We start from the raw sequence: 21,040 nt of genomic DNA, 5'->3' as shown, positions 1-21,040 counted from the left end.
AGTGGATTTTGCAAATGTTTTTATTCTCTGCCCAAATTACCCTTGGATATATTGAGGTGCCACACCAACTTGTACAAACCAATAAGATCTCACTCCTTATTCAAGTTTCCATGTATTTATGGTGCTTGAATAAACTGACCATACAAGTTAAATTAGTATGTTACTGAAATATAAATTTTGCATAAAAAATCTCTTGGTCTCACACAGAAGTTGAAGCTGTAAAATATAGACAATATCATACTTTATCCTTTAGCCCGTTTTATCTTAGTTCTACCTGAATCAGTTTCATTAATATCTCTAATTGAAGTCTAATCTCTCTTTCAGCTTTTTAAACAGTTGTTGTGTGTGGTAATGCTGATTCTCAGTGCTCCAGAACTCTAGCTCTGAGTCTCAGGTGTCACAAAGATACACAAAGTTCCAGGGACTGACCAGGTTATACACAAAATGCTCAGTGTCTCAGAATTTAGAAATAACCATTACAACTCAGGAATAGATGTAAGTGCCACAAGAGATTATAATCTAGAAATCTTTACAATAAGCCTTCCCCTAAAAGCCTATGCTTTCAGATTCAGTTCTCAGTGTTTGTACATTATAGTTAGTCCATGTTAGTGAGGTGTTATAATGTTTGTCTTTTCATTTCTGGCTTATTTCACTCAACAGGCTGTCTTCAAGGCCCATTCACCTAGTTGCATGCCTCACAACTTCATTCCTTCTTGCACTCATTTAATAGTCCATTGTATGTACAGACCACAGTTTTCTCTTCCATTCATCAGTTGATGTACCCTTAGGCCACCTCCATTCTTTACAATTTGTGATTACTGCCACCATAAATACTCATGTGCAAATGTCCATTCATGTCCCTGTTTTCAGTTCTTCCAAGTATATTCCTGATAACTGGGGTTGCAAGACCGTATAGAAATCCTATGCTTAGCCTACTATGGAACTACCATACTGCCCTCCAGATGAGCTGCACCATTCTACTTCTTTACCAACAGTGAATAGGGAACAGTATAACCCTCTCTCCACATTTCCTCCAGCACTTGTATCTTCTGTTTATTTTTATATATCTCCTGTATTTGGGTTTGTTAAAAATGGCGAAAAGTCTTCCACATGGTTTTGCATGTATTTAGAAGTTTGACTTTTAAGGCAGCCACAGTCAGAGCATATCTCTGTCCTTCAAGTGATCTTCAATGACTCTATACATACAGTGACCTTCAGACGGAATCTGAATTTCCAACTGTCCGGTTGCCAATATCTGAGCAAGTCTGCGATGCTCTGCATGTCTGGTTCCAGATAAGTTCTCAATTTCAGCTTCAGCTGTCCTTTCTTCCTGTTGCTTTCCCAATGCAGCTTTTTTCCCCATCTCTTTTGCACTTTTGATATCCAGGGCTGCTGATTCTCAAGAACCAAGTCAGAAATATTAACAGCAACAGAATCTATCTTATTTTCCTTAGAAGTCAGCTTCAGTTGCTCCAATTCCTCTCTATGTTTTTGTGCTATTTCTGCCTCTAATTAAGCAACACCTTCAATGAGTTACTTCCTCCTCTTTTTGTCATTTTTTGGGAAAAGCATTCTTTATACCCTGAATTTTGGCTTGCAGCTCCTTCTCTTTGTGATGCTTCCTCGACATCTGCTCTTCCTCATCAAGTTCCTTCATCAAGACTGACCCCATGACCACTAGAGAGTGAGGCACCAATTCTGGGACAAAGCTCTATTCATTTTAAATAGTTTTATTCACACACCATATAATACAACCTTAGAAAACAATCAATGGTTCCCAGTATAATCACTTAAGTTTTACATTCATCACCCCAATCTATGTGAGGACATTTCTATTTCTTCCACAAAGAAATAGAAATTCCTCTTTCAACCATGTGCACGCTCAGTATATTTACGATATTGTGCTACCATCATGTAGTATTGTGCTATCCATTTCTGGATCTATACAATCAATCCTGTTGAACATTCTGTATTCCTTCAACATCAAATGCCCAATCTCTGTCTTCTTTTTATCTCCTGAAAACTTGTGTTCTCAACTTTAATTCTTAAGTTTTGCTTATTAGTGTTAGCTCATATTAGTGAGACAATACATTATTTGTCCTTTTGTTTTTGGCTGATTTCACTCAAAAATAGCATCCTCAAGTTTCATTCACATTAGTGCACATTTCATGACTTTATTCTGTTTTACCTTCCGGATAGTCCTCATTTCCACTCTCTTCTCCAATCCTCTCTCTCCTGTCTTTTCCTACCTGCTTGTAGTGTTCCTGTTAGTATTTGTTGTAGTGCATGTCTCTTGTTCACAAACGCTCTCGGTGTCTGTTTATCTGAAAATAAAACTCACCCTTATTTTTTTTTGATAGAGATATCCTTTATTTAGTTTTCTAGAACAACTTTTTAATTTTTTTAAATACCAAAAAAACACCAAACAAACACAAACATTCTAAACTTTTGATCATTCCATTCTACACATATAATCAGTAATTCATAGGATCATCACATAGATGCTTATTCATCATCATGATCATTTCTTGGAACATTTGCATCTATTCAGAAAAAGACATAAAAAGAAAGTAGAAAAAAATTCATACATACCATACCCCTTACCCCTTCCTTTCATTGATCACTAGCATTTCAATCTAAATTTATTTTAACATTTGTTCCCCCTATTATTTATCTTTATTCCATTTGTTTTACTTGTCTGTTGATAGGGTAGATAAAAGGAGCGTCAGACACAAGGCTTTCACAGTCACACAGTTACATTGTGAAAGCTATATCATTATACAATCATTAAGAAACACAGCTCTACATTTTCAGGCAGTTCCCTCCAGCCTTTCCATTCCATCTTGACTAACAAGGTGATATCTATTTAATGCATAAGAATAATCTCCAAGATAACTGTTTGGAATCTATCAGCCATTGACACTTTATTTTGTCTCATTTCACTCCTCCCCTTTTTGGTCAAGAAGGTTTTCTCAATTCCTTGATGCTGAGTCTCAGCTCATTCTAGGATTTCTGTCCCATGTTGCCAGGAAAGTCCACACCCCTGGGAGTCATGCCCCACATAGAAAGGGGAAAACAGTGAGTTTGCTTATTGTGTTGGTTGAAGAGAGAAGCCACATCTGAGCAACAAAAGAGGTTCTCTTGGGGGTGACTCTTAGGTCTAATTTTAAGTAGATTTGACCTACCTTTTGTGGGGTTAAGTTTCATATGAACAAACCCCAAGATTGGGGGCCCAGCCTGTAGCTTTGGTTGTCTGCACTGCTTGTGAGAATATCAGGAATTCAACTTGGGGAAGTTGAATTTCCCCCTTTCTCACCATTCTCTGAAGTCACTCTTATTTTTGAAGGACAGTTTTACCAGATAAAGAATTCTTGACTGGTGGTTTTTCTCCTTTATCCTATCAATGCTTTCTTCCTTCCGTGGTTTCTGATGAGAAACCCACATATCATCTTAGTGAGTGTCCCACATATGTGATGAATTGCTTTTTTCTTGGTGCTTTCAGAGTTCTCTTTGTCTTTGACTTTTGACAATCTGATTAATATGTGTCTTGGAGTGGGCCTATTTGGATCTGTTCTGTTTGGGGTATGCTGCCCTTCCTAGTCTGTAATTTTATGCCTTTTGTAATATGACTCATAATTTTTTGTTGGTGCCAAGGCATCTGATTTCCTTGGAGGGCCTATTCTGGAGGTTGTTTTCACTCTTTCACCTAAGTTTTCTTTTAGGCTTTGTTTTCTATCTGCTCTTTGGCAGTCAGTTTATCTTATTCTAGATCTCTTGCAAAGCTTCTTTTTAACTGATCAGAATTTTTCAGCTCTTGTTTTCTCTGGTTCTTGCCCTGCCTATGTGGAACCTTATTTTTTGAGGAGTGTCTCCTCAGATATGATGGAGGCCCAGGTCTCAGAAAGAGGGTATACTAAGTGTAATAAGTATCAAGTTTCTCTGAGAGTGAGACCTAGCAGGTTGTCAGGCATTTCTATGAGGCTTCTTGACTCTGGGCTTTTCCTATCCTAGCCAGCAAGTGGCATTTGTCAGCCCACTAAGCTCCACGCTGGTGTAAAGTGATGGGGTGACTAGTTCTCAGCAGACTCTCCTTTCCAGGGGCATGGTTGAGAAAGATGTCGAGGCATAAAGTGGGCTTAGGTTGCTTCTGTTTTCCAGCCCCTGGGGTTTGAATTACTTGAAGGAAGGCTGCCACTTGAGCTGGGCCCCACCCCGCTTTTCTTGGGGGAAGACGCACCCTTTTGGGAATTATCTCCCCCACTTGACACATTGCTTTGTCTCTCAGACCTATCTTAACTCAGTCCTTGCCTGAGTCCTGATGAGAACTGAAAATGCCTAAAGCTTTCTCTGATGAGCTAATTAGAATAGTTTTAAAAGGAAGGAAAAGAAATCCCTTTTCAGAGTCTGGCTCCAGCCCCAAGGTTTGACAATCAAGAGCTGGAGCTGATACCTTGGTCTATGTGCCCCTTTTCCAGTATTCTGACCCCCAAGTCCTCTTTCTTCTTTTTTATTTATTTATTTATTTTATTTTTTGTCTGTTAGCCCTGCCTTCCAGTATTAAAACCACAATTGGAGCTTGGCTGAGCTTCCTTCCCTTGCTCCCAGTAAATATTACTTTAAGATATGCCCTTTAGGTAGTTATCTCCTACACCTGACTAATTACTTTATCTCTCAGAAATACCCTTGCCTGGGATTGTGGTGAAGCCTGAGAATGCCAACAGTTCTATCTAATGGGCTGTTAGGAAGTTAAAAAAAAACAAGAAAAAGAAAAAATATCTTTTTCACAGCCCGAGCCCAGCCTCCTAGGATTGCCAGTCAAGAGCTGCATTTGGTACCTGGCTCTATGTGCCCCTGTTCCAGTATTTTGAGCTCATCTAACTCAAAAAGCCTCTTTTAAAATTTTTGTTAGCTTTGCTACCTCTCTGCTTGGGAGAAATTTCCAGGTGCCTTTTGTGCTTGCTCCATGTTGATCTGTGCTTAGAGCTTGTATCCAACGGTCCAAATTTGTTAATTAATTCTACAATTTGAGCTTATTTAAACTGTGTTCCTTAATGCCCATAGAGAGGGCTCTTCTTTTTCCCTTGGGGAACCAACTCCAAGAGAGCCTGTCATAAATGGAGGGTGGAGGATCCAGGCTGAGGGGCTGAAAGAGAATTCAATTTAAGAACAATTTACTGTTTTGTCTATGGTAAAACAAAACACATCCCCAAAGCTCTAAGGAAATTTGTTTTATCTAGAGCATAGTCTATTAAGGTATATATTATAATTTTCATGAGAAATTTTAGATCCCTTTTATAGTGATTTGTCTGGGCATTACAACCCAGGCTGAAAATAAGTAGTTCAACTAAGAGGGAAGGTTGGTGTTTCATGTGTCAATTCATGGGAATGGTGGTGAAAGCAAGAGCTATAAGAGAATGGCCTGGATTGTCTAAGGAAATAATTCAATGCCTTCTTCTGATTCAGTTCTAAGCAGGAAGTTAAAGACTTCTATCCAAGAAGAAAACGCTACCTGTAAGGGCTGCAAGAACTAGTGACTCTGATGTCCTAATGTTGTGTATAGGTCTCCATGTACTTTTTTTCTCCATGTACTTTTTACTCTATAAAAAGAGCTCAGGAAAAGTAAAAAAAAAATGATTTCTACTAAGTATGGAAGGAGAGACAAGGTTAAATTAAATTATTATTATTATTATTATTTTTTTCATTTTCTGGTAAGAACTCTTTTTTTTTATTAATTAAAAAAAATTAACTAATACAACATTAGAAATCAATCCATTCTACATATGCAATCAGTAATTCTTAATATCATCACATAGGTGTATGGTCATCATTTCTCAGTACATATGCATCGATTTAGAGAAAGAAATAGCACGACAACAGAAAAAGAAATAAAGTGATAACACAGAGAAAACACAAATAAAAATAAAAAGTACAAAAATATATAAGAGAAAGAAAAAAAAACAAAAAAAAAACTATAGATCAGATGCAGCTTCATTCAGCGTTCCAACATAATTACATTACAATTAGGCAGTATTGTGCTGACCATTTTTTTTAGACATCATACCATTCTACATATGCAATCAGTAATTCTTAACATCATCACATAGATGCATGATCATCGTTTCTTAGTACATTTGCATCGATTTAGAAGAACTAGCAGTATAACAGAAAAAAATATAGAATGTTAATATAGAGAAAAAAAATAAAAGTAATAATAATAAGAACAAAACAAACAAAACAAAACAAAACAAGAACCTATAGCTTGGATGCAGCTTCGTTCAGTATTTTAACATGATTACTTTACAATTAGGTATTATTGTGCTGTCCATTTTTGAGTTTTTGTATCTAGTCCTATTGCACAGTCTGTATTCCATCAGCTCCAATTACCCATTATCTTACCCTGTTTCTAACTCCTGCTGAACTCTGTTACCAATGACATATTCCAAGTTTATTCTCGAGTGTCGATTCACATCATTGGGACCATACAGTATTTGTCTTTTAGTTTTTGGCTAGACTCACTCAGCATAATGTTCTCGAGGTCCATCCATGTTATTACATGATTCATAAGTTTATCCTGCTTTAAAGCTGCATAATATTCCATCGTACGTATATACCACAGTTTGTTTAGCCACTCGTCTTTTGATGGACATTTTGGCTGTTTCCATCTCTTTGCAATTGTAAATAATGCTGCTATAAACATTGGTGTGCAAATGTCTGTTTGAGTTTTTGCCCTTAATTCCTTTGAGTAGATTCCCAGCAATGGTATTGCTGGGTCGTATGGCAATTCTATATTCAGCTTTTTGAGGAACCGCCAAACTGCTTTCCACAGTGGTTGCACCATTTGACATTCCCACGAACAGTGGATAAGTGTGCCTCTTTCACCGCATCCTCTCCAGCACTTGTCATTTTCTGTTTTGTTGATAATGGCCATTCTGGTGGGTGTGAGATGATATCTCATTGTGGTTTTGATTTGCATTTCTCTAATGGCCAGGGACATCGAGCATCTCTTCATGTGTCTTTTGGCCATTTGTATTTCCTCCTCTGAGAGGTGTCTATTCAAGTCTTTTTCCCATTTTGTAATTGGGTTGGCTATCTTTTTGTTGTTGAGTTGAACAATCTCATTATAAATTCTGGATACTAGACCTTTATCTGATATGTCGTTTCCAAATATTGATTCCCATTGTGTAGGCTGTCTTTCTACTTTCTTGATGAAGTTCTTTGATGCACAAAAGTGTTTAATTTTGAGGAGTTCCCATTTATTTATTTCCTTCTTCAGTGCTCTTGCTTTAGGTGTAAGGTCCATAAAACCGCCTCCAATTGTAAGATTCATAAGATATCTCCCTACATTTTCCTCTAACTGTTCTATGGTCTTAGACCTAATGTTTAGATCTTTGATCCATTTTGAGTTAACTTTTGTGTAGGGTGTGAGATATGGGTCTTCTTTCATTCTTTTGCATATGGATATCCAGTTCTCTAGGCACCATTTATTGAAGAGACTGTTCTGTCCCAGGTGAGTTGGCTTGACTGCCTTATCAAAGATCAAATGTCCATAGATGAGAGGGTCTATATCTGAGCACTCTATTCGATTCCATTGGTCGATATATCTATCTTTATGCCAATACCATGCTGTTTTGACCACTGTGGCTTCATAATATGCCTTAAAGTCAGGCAGTGCAAGACCTCCAGCTTCATTTTTTTTCCTCAAGATGTTTTTAGCAATTCGGGGCACTCTGCCCTTCCAGATAAATTTGCTTATTGGTTTTTCTATTTCTGAAAAATAAGTTGTTGGGATTTTGATTGGTATTGCATTGAATCTGTAAATCAATTTAGGTAGGATTGACATCTTAACTATATATTTAGTCTTCCAATCCATGAACACGGTATGCCCTTCCATCTGTTTAGGTCTTCTGTGATTTCTTTAGCAGTTTTTTGTAGTTTTCTTTATATAGGTTTTTTGTCTCTTTAGTTAAATTTATTCCTAGGTATTTTATTCTTTTAGTTGCAATTGTAAATGGGATTCGTTTCTTGATTTCCCCCTCCGCTTGTTCATTGCTAGTGTATAGAAATGCTACAGATTTTTGAATGTTGATCTTGTAACCTGCTACTTTGCTGTACTCATTTATTAGCTCTAGTAGTTTTGTTGTGGATTTTTCCGGGTTGTCTACGTATATTATCATATCGTCTGCAAACAGTGATAGTTTTACTTCTTCCTTTCCAATTTTGATGCCTTGTATTTCTTTTTCTTGTCTAATTGCTCTGACTAGAACCTCCAACACAATGTTGAATAATAGTGGTGATAGTGGACATCCTTGTCTTGTTCCTGATCTTAGGGGGAACGTTTTCAATTTTTCCCCATTAAGGATGATATTAGCTGTGGGTTTTTCATATATTCCCTCTATCATTTTAAGGAAGTTCCCTTGTATTCCTATCCTTTGAAGTGTTTTCAACAGGAAAGGATGTTGAATCTTGTCAAATGCCTTCTCTGCATCAATTGAGATGATCATGTGATTTTTCTGCTTTGATTTGTTGATATGATGTATTACATTAATTGATTTTCTTATGTTGAACCATCCTTGCATACCTGGGATGAATCCTACTTGGTCATGATGAATAATTCTTTTAATGTGTTGTTGGATACGATTTGCTAGAATTTTATTGAGGATTTTTGCATCAATATTCATTAGAGAGATCGGCCTGTAGTTTTCTTTTCTTGTAATATCTTTGCCTGGTTTTGGTATGAGGGTAATGTTGGCGTCATAGAATGAATTAGGTAGTTTTCCCTCCACTTCGATTTTTTTGAAGAGTTTGAGGAGAGTTGGTACTAATTCTTTCTGGAATGTTTGATAGAATTCACATGTGAAGCCGTCTGGTCCTGGACTTTTCTTTTTAGGAAGCTTTTGAATGACTAATTCAATTTCTTTACTTGTGATTGGTTTGTTGAGGTCATCTATGTCTTCTTGAGTCAAAGTTGGTTGTTCATGTCTTTCCAGGAACCCGTCCATTTCATCTAAATTGTTGTATTTATTAGCGTAAAGTTGTTCATAGTATCCTGTTATTACCTCCTTTATTTCTGTGAGGTCAGTAGTTATGTCTCCTCTTCCACTTCTGATCTTATTTATTTGCATCCTCTCTCTTCTTCTTTTCGTCAATCTTGCTAAGGGCCCATCAATCTTATTGATTTTCTCATAGAACCAACTTCTGGCCTTATTGATTTTCTCTATTGTTTTCAATTTCATTTATTTGTGCTCTAATCTTTGTTATTTCTTTCCTTTTGCTTGCTTTGGGGTTAGCTTGCTGTTCTTTCTCCAGTTCTTCCAAATGGATAGTTAATTCCTGAATTTTTGCCTTTTCTTCTTTTCTGATATAGGCATTTAGAGCAATAAATTTCCCTCTTAGCACTGCCTTTGCTGCGTCCCATAAGTTTTGATATGTTGTGTTTTCATTTTCATTCACCTCGAGGTATTTGCTAATTTCTCTAGCAATTTCTTCTTTGACCCACTCGTTGTTTAGGAGTGTGTTGTTGAGCCTCCACGTATTTGTGAATTTTCTGGCACTCTGTCTATTATTGATTTCCAACATCATTCCTTTATGGTCCGAGAAAGTGTTGTGTAAGATTTCAATCTTTTTAAATTTGTTAAGACTTGCTTTGTGACCCAGCATATGGTCTATCTTTGAGAATGATCCATGAGCACTTGAGAAAAAGGTGTATCCTGCTGTTGTGGGATGTAATGTCCTATAAATGTCTATTAAGTCTAGTTCGTTTATAGTAATATTCAGATTCTCTATTTCTTTGTTGATCCTCAGTCTAGATGTTCTGTCCATTGATGAGAGTGGTGAGTTGAAGTCTCCAACTATTATGGTATATGAGTCTATTTCCCTTTTCAGTGTTTGCAGTGTATTCCTCACATATTTTGGGGCATTCTGGTTCGGTGCGTAAATATTTATGATTGTTATGTCTTCTTGTTTAATTGTTCCTTTTATTAGTATATAGTGTCCTTCTTTGTCTCTTTTAACTGTTTTACATTTGAAGTCTAATTTGTTGGATATTAGTATAGCCACTCCTGCTCTTTTCTGGTTGTTATTTGCATGAAATATCTTTTCCCAACCTTTCACTTTCAACCTATGTTTATCTTTGGGTCTAAGATGTGTTTCCTGTAGACAGCATATAGAAGGATCCTGTTTTTTAATCCATTCTGCCAATCTATGTCTTTTGATTGGGGAATTCAGTCCATTGACATTTAGTGTTATTACTGTTTGGATAATATTTTCCTCTAACATTTTGCCTTTTGTATTATATATATCATATCTGATTTTCCTTCTTTCTACACTCTTTTCCATATCTCTCTCTTCTGTCTTTTTGTATCTGACTCTAGTGCTCCCTTTAGTATTTCTTGCAGAGCTGGTCTCTTGGTCACAAATTCTTTCAGTGACTTTTTGTCTGAGAATGTTTTAATTTCTCCCTCATTTTTGAAGGATAATTTTGCTGGATATAGGAGTCTTGGTTGGCAGTTTTTTTCTTTTAGTATTTTAAATATATCATCCCACTGTCTTCTAGCTTCCATGGTTTCTGCTGAGAAATCTACACATAGTCTTATTGGGTTTCCCTTGTATGTAATGGATTGTTTTTCTCTTGCTGCTTTCAAGATCCTCTCTTTCTCTTTGACCTCTGACATTCTAACTAGTAAGTGTCTTGGAGAACGCCTATTTGGGTCTAATCTCTTTGGGGTGCGCTGCACTTCTTGGATCTGTAATTTTAGGTCTTTCGTCAGAGTTGGGAAATTTTCAGTGATAATTTCTTCCATTAGTTTTTCTCCTCCTTTTCCCTTCTCTTCTCCTTCTGGGACACCCACAACACGTATATTTGTGCGGTTCATATTGTCCTTGAGTTCCCTGATACCCTGTTCAAATTTTTCCATTCTTTTCCCTATAGTTTCTGTTTCTTTTTGGAATTCAGATGTTCCATCCTCCAAATCACTAATTCTATCTTCTGTCTCTTTAAATCTATCATTGTAGCTATCCATTATTTTTTCTATGTTTGCTACTTTATCCTTCACTTCCATAAGTTCTGCGATTTGTTTTTTCAGTTTTTCTATTTCTTCTTTATGTTCAGCCCATGTCCTCTTCATGTCCTCCCTCAATTTATCGATTTCATTTTTGAAGAGGTTTTCCATTTCTGTTCGTATATTCAGCATTAGTTGTCTCAGCTCTTGTGTCTCATTTGAGCTATTGGTTTGTTCCTTTGACTGAGCCATATTCTCAATCTTTTGAGCGTGGACAGTTATCTTCTGCTGCTGGCGTCTGGGCATTTATTCAGATTTCTCTTGGTGTTGGACCCAGCAAGGTTGTAAGATTTTTCTGTGAAATCTCTGGGATCTGTTTTTCTTGTCTTGCCCAGTACGTGGCGCACGTGGCACACGTTTGTCTCAAGTGTTTGGAATGGGTCTCCCCCAGTCACCGATCTCCGTGGCCTGGGGATTTCGGATCCAATTCTCTCTGTTGGTTCAGGGGCCGCGCGTGGTGGGGGCATCAGCTGCCGTGGCTTGAGGGGACCCTGTGGCTGGTTGCGGGCCGCAGCGGGCCTGGGGGATTCCCCACCGGACCAGGAAGACTCCCGTGGGGGGGGCTACCGCGGCTTGGATAGCCCTCTTATCCGAGACTCGTATCCGCGGACTCGAAGCAGAGACTCGAAGCTGCCCGCAAAAAAGGGGTGCCGCCTGCCTCGGCTTGGGAAACTTGCTTCTCCAATACTCTCAGCCGGCCCGGAAAGGAGGGAGGGAGTAGCTCGGACCACCGCAGCTGCCGCTGATCGGGAAATCGCGCGCCGCTCGGGGGTCTCACCGCAGCTGAGTCTCGCAGTCAGTCTAGCCAACCCAGACTTTGGATAGCCCTCTGATCTGAGATTCGTAGCCGCGGACTCAAAGCCGAGACTCGAAGCCGCCCGCAAAAGAAGGGCGCCGCCTGCCTCGGCTTGGGAAACTTGCTTCTCCGATACTCTCAGCCGGCCCGGGAAGGAGGGAGGGATTAGCTCGGACCGCCGCAGCTGCGGCTGCTCGGCAAATCGCGCGCTGCTTGGGGGTCTCGCCGCAGCCAAGAGTCGCAGTCAGACTTGCCAGCCCAGACTTTGGATAGCCCTCTGATCCGAGACTCGTAGCTGCGGACTCGAAGCCGAGACTCGAAGCCGCCCGCAAAAGTGTGGCGCCGGCCGCCTTGGCTGGGAAGCTTGTCTCTCCGCGTCTCTCAGCCAGCCTGGGAAGGAGGGAGGGATTAGCTCGGACCGCCGCAGCTGCGGCTGCTCGGGAAATCGCCCGCCGCTCAGGGATCTCACTCACCGCAGCCGAGTTTCGCAGTCAGACTAACCAGCCCAGACTGGGTTATGCTGTGTGTCCATTCCCTGCTGTAGCCCCGGGAGCTGTTCTGTACTGTTTCTGTTCACCTATTAGTTGATTTGGAGTCGGAGGAACTAAGACGCATGTACCTTACTAAGACGCCATCTTGGATCTCCAAATTAAATTGTTTTGAAGAATACTTGATAATAGGGAGGTTATGTGGTTGTGAATAGGTGTAGGATTTCTTTATATCTTGCTATGCCTTGTGTTGAACTCCTTTCAAATAAAGCAGTGATTTTATTTTTAATGTTGAATGTTCTGTTTTAACGGAAAAAGATAGTTGATAATAAATAATTTAAAAATCTGCTTTTGGACATTCATGTTTAGGGAAAAACTAGGCTATTGAGACCAGGAACTACCACCTGCTGAAAAGTTTGGAATTGTGGCTATAACATCTAAAAGAAGAATAAAATGTCTTCTGGAGAGATAAACTTGGAAAATGACTCAATAAGAGGATGGCAAGTAGGAACATGTCACCCACACCCTGCCTGTTCTCACATCTGGCACTCAACTTGATTTTCCCAATGCCCTACCCAAGTGATGGCCAACAGATGGTGGTCACAAAGACAGTTCCAGTAGCATGAGCCAGGCGTTCCAAGTGCTGTCAAAGGAGAAGAGACCAGTTATCAGGCTCGTTCTGGTGGGTCTCAGGAGACCTTCCCACCCTCTTTTCCATCAGTCCTGAATGAGAGGGTTTGGAATCCACAGTGCTTGGTCACAAAGTGGGGGGGAGGGGGAGCTACAGTCTTTTCAGGAAGCGAAAGTTAGCAAATATTACCTTACGTTGGCTGCAGAAGATATGAGCAATATAGCAAGATATGAAGTACCAAGAAGGGGCCTGAGTCCACCTTAAGTCCTCTTTGCTGAAAATTCCTTTGTTGGATTGAAATTAGCCGGCTTGACATTCATTTCTAAAGTCTGTAGGATATATTTGAAAGAATGCTGGGTGGTGATTGCTGGTAACCAGCTACTTATCCTCTCTATGCTTCAATTTCTCCATCTACATAATCAGAGAGAAAGTTGAACAGGAGAATTCTAAGAGGACCTTTGTTGTCTGATACTCTAAATACCTGGATTTTAACCCTGTTTGAATTTAAGTTATTTGGGAAGAGATTCCATACTGAGGGTTAAAACCTATTTATTCCATTAGGGGACTGTGTCAGAGCCCTCTCAGAGCTTAGGTTAGGATGGGGAAAAGTAATTTGGGCACTGGGTAACTGGGAAGTATTGGTGGGGAAAGGGGAGTACAACCAAGGACAAGGATGAAATTTCCATACTTTACATTGGTTTTAGGATGGTAGGCATAAAACTTAAAGAAATTACCAAACAATAATTGTCTTCCCATTGCCTTGTTGATGACCTCTAGGTTTGCAGGCATGATGTAACACGAATTAGGTTAAGTTCCAGCAGCACATCTGCTTCCAGGTTTGCCACCTGTTGCATCTCGGAGTCACTGCTCAGCCTTTTATGGAGTTTCCTGAAATGCAGGCACAGAGGGAATTTGCCTGATTATCATTACTTAGTGTGGTGAAAATCTATTCTTTCACATTCCCAGAAGAGCATCATCTCTCAGCAGGCAAATGCTCCCTTCTTTAGTCTAACCTTATGTTTCACACGAGTACCTCCATCTCCTTACAAATCTCATCTTCTTGTCCTTCACTGGTTCTCACTGGGCCAATCCTGGTCCACATGATTTCTGAGGCCTTCCTTGGGATTTCCATCTCCTTTCTGATGGGAAAGCTGGAACATGTGTAGTGTGGAAACAGCCAGGGGTCACTTTTACTATTCTGTGGAAGAAATAGGCTTAGGAAGAAACTGACATTATAGACAACAGAAAGTCCTGGTGGCTTGGGAGTCCCTAGACTCTGTTGACCATAAGACCTAATGACACTTTCACTGTCCTTTCCATTGTTTCAAAATTCATGTCATGAGTTCACCTCTGTATTTAAACCCCATATGGTGTATTAAGTACTCCAGAAGAAATACGCTCCGGTCTTAATCCCTTTCCTGTGGATGTGAGCACATTTGTAAATAGGACCTTTTGAAGATCTTATTTTTAGTTAAAGTATGTCCACCTGCATCCTATTATTGGAGGACATATAGGGATAAATCCATGAGGAGCAACCAGAGCTGGAAGCCAGTGGGAATCTGGAAGAGAAAGAAGACATCACCATGTGATGAGATAGACAAGGAACCCCAAGTATTAACAGCTTGCCAGAACACTGTTGACCCCAGGAGAAAGCAAGCCTTTCAGCTTCTGAAACTGTGAGACAATAAATTCCCTTTGTTTAAGACAACACACTGTGTGGTATTTGTCATAGCAGCCAGGGAGCTAAGACACCACGTTATGTGCTCGGCTTCTGTCACTTGCATCCATGAAGTCCTCACTAAGAAACCAGAAACAGTAGTCATTTCTGTTTCAAGATCTCATTTACCACAGTGGTAAAGTTGTGAGGGGTTGTGCTGGATTTCTGAGTTTCTTCTGGATCCATCACTGTGGGAAGAGGATCTGGGAGAACTTTGAGAAACTTTAAAAAGGAAGATGGAAAAAACTAGTCTCAGGCTTGAACACCCTGTGAGAATTTGGGGAGAATCAGGGGATAGATTTGCATTAAAAAAAATTAGAACTGAATCAAGATGAATCCACCTGTTTATCCGCTCATCTTTTATGTGGGGACTCTTGTGTTTTTGAAAGCAATAAAGACCATAGCATAAATTACTAGAAAACCAGTTTTGCCTTTAAAAGTTATTAAAATAAAATATTAGATATCATTTATGGGAGCATTTTTGAGTAATTTACAATTCATAACTCTGGCAGCATCCAAACTGCATGTGGAAAGGTGCTCCATTAAGTGTGCAGAAAGGGGGAGAAGATATAAGGTAAACACAGAAGTGAGGAAATAATTGGTTAATATAAAGTTTCCATCTTATGTAGGAGAGTTTACATAGTGGGGAGCAGATATACACTAATTGGTATTGGATGCATGCCCATTTTGATAAGTTATTTCTTCTGGACTGAAACTGGCTTATCACCAAGTGCTGCTTATCTGCAATTCTTTTAAGGTGCATTTCATTGTTTCATTTTCTTGGAAAACCCCTGTAGGTCAATTGCTTTTTTGCCTTCTGGAAAATCCTTTCTTGGAAAGGGGTCCCCTTTGGCCATGCCTAAATGCAGGTGTCCTTAATAAAGTTCTGTCTTTTGATAATTTTCCTATTGATCTTATTGGAGATTTGGTCAAAACACTCTTGTCAGGTGGTCAAGTAAGCTCAGTTGTCCTGTTCCTTTTTCTTCCTTTCTTAATGGCAGTGAGTTTTGTTGGGTGATTGCAGGTATGGTTCTCTTTGAGTTAGGATGTCTACTTTTTATTTCTCTAAATAAAAAAGTTTTATTTTTACTTTTATTTTTAGTCTCAGTCCACTAGAAATAATCCCGTTTCTATCTCATTTAGCATAACTGTGAAACAGAAAGAGCAGGAGATATCTGTAAATATAAAATTTATAAAAGTGTTTCATGCAACCATGGGGATGTAAGAGTCCAAGAAGTGTAGGGCAGGCCTTGAGCTGGCAGCTCCAATAAAGGTCCTCAACAAACTCTCAGGAGAAACTGGCTGGCTGAAGCAGGAAGAGTGACTGTCTTTTCTGAACCCTTCCTAAGAGCCTCCTGGTGATTAGATTAAGCATCACTCATTGCAGAAGACACTCCCCTTAGCTGATTGCAAATGCAGCCAAAATGGTCATGATTTAAGTCCATGAAATGTCATCACAGTAACACATAGACCAGTGCTTGCCTGACCAGACAACTGGGCACCACCACCTGGCCAAGTTGACACATGAATCTGACAGTGACAATTTATAACTGCTCACTCTAGTTCATATATTTCTAGGGAAGATATGATGGTGCTCATCAAAAGTGGACCTCTTTATTACAGAAAATCAAGGTATGGGAGCATTATCCTGCTCTTATTGGTTTGAGGCCTAATTTGAGTTAACTATCTGACTGGCTATATGCAACTCATGGAACAGGTCAAATATACAGATAGTCAACTGTGCTGATTTTAAGCTATTATGTACCTCCAAAAAAAGCCATGCCCTTTAATTCTCATTCAATATTGCTGGGTGGGATCTTTTTAATTAGCTCTATGGATACGTGTCTCTACCCATTCAAGGTGGGGTTGCTTACTGGAGTCTTTTTTTTAAAAGTTTTTCTTAATTAAAAATTTTTTAAACACCAAAAACATCAAACAAATGCAAACATTCCTAACTTTTGATCATTCCATTCTACATATATGATCAGTAATTCATAATATCATCACATAGTTGCATATTCATCATCATGATCATTTCTTGGAACATATGCATCTATTCAGAAAAAGAAATAAAAAGACAACAGAAAAAAATTCATACATGCCATACCCCTTACCCCTCCCTTTCATTGCTCACCAGCATTTCAATCTACTAAATTTATTTTAACATTTGTTCCCAATATTATTTATTTTTATTCCATATGTTCTACTTGTCTGTTCACAAGGTAGATAAAAGGAGCATCAGACACAAAATTTTCACAATCACACAGTCACACTGAGAAAGCTATATCATTATACAATCATCTTCAAGAAACATGGTTACTGGAACACAGCTCTACATTTTCAGGCAGTTCCCTCCAGCCTGTCCATTACATCTTGACTAACAAAAGGTGATATCTATTTAATGTCTAAGAATAACCTCCAAGATAACTTCTCAACTCTGTTTGGAATCTCTCAGCCATGGACACTATTTTGTCTCATTTCACTCTTCCCCCTTTTGGTCAAGAAGTTTTTCTCAATCCCTTGATGCTGAGTCTCAGCTCATTCTAGGATTTCTGTCCCACATTGCCAGAAATGTCCACACCCCTGGGAGTTATGTCTCATATAGACAGGGGGAGGGCAGTGAGTTTGCTTGTTGTGTTGGCTGGAGAGAGAGGCCACATCTGAGCAACAGAAGAGGCTCTCTTGTGGGTGGCTCTTAGGCCTAATTTTAAGTAGGCTTGACCTATTCTTTGTGGGAGTAAGCTTCATATGAACAAACCCCAAGAGTGAGGGTTCAGCCTATAGCTCTTGTTGTCCCCACTGCTTGTGAGAATATCAAGGATTCAACTTGGAGAAGTTGAATTTTCCCTCTTTCTCACCATTCCCCAAAGGGAACTTTGCAAATATTTTTTTATTCACTGTTCAAATCACTCTGGGATTTATTGGGGCATCACTCTGAACAAACCAACAAAATCTCATGTCCTACTCAAGTTTCCATGTACTTATGGTGTTCAGTCAGGCTGTCTACATAAGTTATATTAGGAAATGCAGTAGTCAAAATATAAATTTTGTACCAAATAAACACTTTTTGCTTTAGTCTCACACAAAAGTTAAAATTTTAAAGTATTAATTACCATCTATTTTCAGCACCCTGCAGTAATGACATTCCTTTGTTCTTCCTCACACAAAAACATTTTAAAAATTTGTACATTTAGTCACTATCATTATACACTCTAGGCATTCCTAGATTACACCATCTCAGTCTTTATTGTCTATCTTTCTTTCTGATTTCATTTGTGCCCCCAGCCCTTGTCCCTCTATCGATCTCACATTCAGTTTCATTCTTACTGGAGTCTTTTAAGAAGGAACCATTTTGGAAAAAGCTAAGAGCAACAGATCCAACAGAGCCAACTGAGCCCACACAGCCAGAGACCGTCAGAGATACAGAAAGAAAATGTCCCCTGGGGAAGCAGTTAAAGTAGCCTGGTGAGAAAGCTAGCAGAAGTCACCATGTGCCTTTCCAACTGAGAGAGAAACCCCGAATGTCATCAGCCTTCTTGAGCCAAGGAATATTTCCCTGGATGCCTTGATTTGGACAGTATTATGGGCTTAGAATTGTGAATTTGCGACTTAAAAATACCCTTTTTAAGAAAAAGCTATTCTGTTTCTGGTATATCACATTCTGGCAGCTGAACAAACTAAAACAGATTTTGGTACTGGAGAAGTGGGCTGCTGCTGCAGTGTGCAAATGCCAAACACATTGGAATCACTCTTTAAATGAATATGGTGAAGATTCTGGAACAGTTGTGAGGTGCTTGATAGAGAAGGTCTAGAATACTTTGAGGAGATTGCTGTTAGTGGACTCTAAAGATATCTCTGGTAAGGCCTTAGACAGATATGATGCATGTGTTAGTAACTGGAACCTCGAAGGCTATCCTTGCTTTAAAGTGGCAAAGAATCTGGCAAAACTGACCACTGGTTTTAGACAGAAGGCAGATGTTTAAAAGCCACAAACTCGGATATTTAATAAAAGAGATTTCCAAATTAAATGTGGAAAATGCAGTCTGGTTTCTCCTTACAGTTTATAGCAAAATGTGACAGGAGAGAGCTACGTTGAGAACTGAACTCTTGGGCCCAAAGAAACCAGAAATTGATGGTTTGGAAAATTCTGGGCTTCCAGAAAGGGAGATCCCAAAGAATAGTGCCCTACATGATGATTTAACCAAACATGGAACCAGTCAGCCATTTCAGAAATAGCTAGGATTGGAGTTATCAGGGAAGAATTTGTGGAAACTCTTATTGTTTCATGGTTATGATTCTTGCCTATGACATATATAAACCAACAAGAGTGCTGTGAGATCTGTATAAATGGAACCACTGCCAGTCTAGACTAAAAGGGACAGAAAAAGGACAAATTGAGGGAAAAATAATTTCAAAGGCAGAATCATGGATGCTAAGGTCTGAAGCCAAGAAACCTCAGGTCAGGAGAGTGGACCCACCCATGTCCTTGGAGAGGGTGAATATGCCCCGAAAGCAGAGGGCAGGAATTTCAGTGCCCCAGGCTTCAGAGAGGCTGGAGCTCATTCCTTGGGGATTGGTGAGAGCCTCAATGCCAGCCCATTGTTCTGGAGGTGTTGAGCATGTGCTATCTGCCATCGTGGAGATAGCAGATAACCCAGGTGTTGCTCAGATGCTTGGAAAGGGTGTAGCTGAGAAAAAGCTGGTATTCCCAATATCCTCCTAGGTTGCACTTGGAGAGGGCCAGGCCACTGCATAGGCCCTTGGAAAAGGTGAGATGGCTGCTTTGTCAAGCCCCAAGGATAAATGATTCTCAGACATTTGAAACCTAATGGGGTTTGTCCTGTAGGTTTTTTGGAACTGTTTGGGTCTGGTGACCCCTCTGTTTCTTCCAATTTCTCCCTATAGAAATGGGAATATTTATCTTATGGCTGTCCCTCCTTTGCATATTGGCAGCAGATAACTTGTTCTGAGTTTTACAGGTCCAGAGTGAGAGGAGAATTTTGCCTTCAAACAGGCCATGCCTGTAGCTGACTTTGATGAGATTTTGTACTGTTTCTGACTTGCATTTTCATTGAAACGGTTTAAGGTTTTCTGATATTGTTATGGAATGAATGCATTTTGGATTTGAAAAAAACATATCCAAAGGGTGAAATGTGCTGGTTTGAAGCTATTATGCACCCCAGAAAAGCCATATCCTTTAATCCTCATTCAATATTGTTGGGTGGGATTTTTCTGATTGTCTCCATAGAGATGTGTCTCCATTCATTCAAGGTGGGATTGATTACTGTAGCCTTTTAAGAGGGAAACATTTTGGAAAAAGCTCAGTATCAACAGAGCCAACAGAGCTCATTACAATAACATTTCAGAAACACAAAGAAAATGCCCCTGGGGAAGTGATTGAAGAAGCCTGGTGTTCTAGTTTGCTAGCTGTCAGAATGCAATATACCACAAATGGAATGGCTTTTAAAAAGGGGAATTTAATAAGTTGCTAGTTTACAGTTCTAAGGCCAAGAAAATGTCCCAATTAAACAAGTCTATATAAATGTCCATTCTAAGGCATCCAGGGATAGACACCTTGGCTCAAGAAGGCTGATGAAGTTCAGGGCTTCTCTCTCAAGTAAGAAGGCACATGGTGAACATGGTCAGGGTTTCTCTCTTGGATGGAAGGGCACATGGCAAACATGGCATCATCTGCTAGCTTTCTCTGCTGGCTTCCTGTTTTATGAAGCTCCCTGGCAGGCATTTTCCTTCTTCATCTCTAAAGGTCACTGGCTGGTGGATTCTGCTTTGTGGTGCTACAGCATTCTCTGCTCTCTCCGAATCTCTTTCATTCTCCAAAATGTTTTCCCTTTTATAGGACTCCAGAAACTTGTCAAGACCCACTTGAAATGGGTGGAAACATGTCGTCACCTAATCCAGCTTAACAACCACTCTTGATTAAATCACATCTCCAGGGAGATGATCTGATTCAAACATACAGTATTGAATAGGGATTATTCTGCCTTTATGAAATGGGATTTTGATTAAAACATAGTTTTTCTAGGGGACATACATCTTTTCAAACCAGCACACCTGGGTAGAAAGCCAACAGACTTTGTCATGTGCCTTTCTATGACTTTCAGAGGGAGACTCCAAATGTCATTGGCCTCCTTGGGCTAACGTATTTTTCCCTGGATGCCTTAGTTTGAATATTTTTGTAGTTTTGCCTTGGTTTGGGCATTTTCACAGCCTTAGAAATGTGAACTTGCTACTTAATAAATTCCCTTTTTAAAAAAAGCTATTCCATTTCTTGTATATTATATTCTGGCAGCTTGCAAACTAAAACAGTAACAAATCTATGTGGTCATCTTC

The 21,040-nt window shown here is 39.5% G+C and overlaps 1 long non-coding RNA gene and 1 pseudogene across 8 annotated transcripts in view; one reads left to right on the top strand and one right to left on the bottom strand.

Moving 5' to 3' along the window:
- The window catches only part of LOC143646819 (uncharacterized), a 139,313-nt gene that overhangs the window by 34,533 nt on the left and 83,740 nt on the right, over positions 1–21,040 (top strand). The window lies entirely within an intron of this gene.
- On the bottom strand, positions 1,060–1,672 carry LOC143645933 (deubiquitinase OTUD6B pseudogene; annotated as a pseudogene).

This window comes from Tamandua tetradactyla, chromosome 9 (assembly GCF_023851605.1).
Source record: "Tamandua tetradactyla isolate mTamTet1 chromosome 9, mTamTet1.pri, whole genome shotgun sequence".
In the NCBI taxonomy this organism is placed as follows: domain Eukaryota; kingdom Metazoa; phylum Chordata; class Mammalia; order Pilosa; family Myrmecophagidae; genus Tamandua; species Tamandua tetradactyla.
Note: the sequence above shows the minus strand (reverse complement) of the source record. Positions and strands in the feature narration are given on the sequence as shown.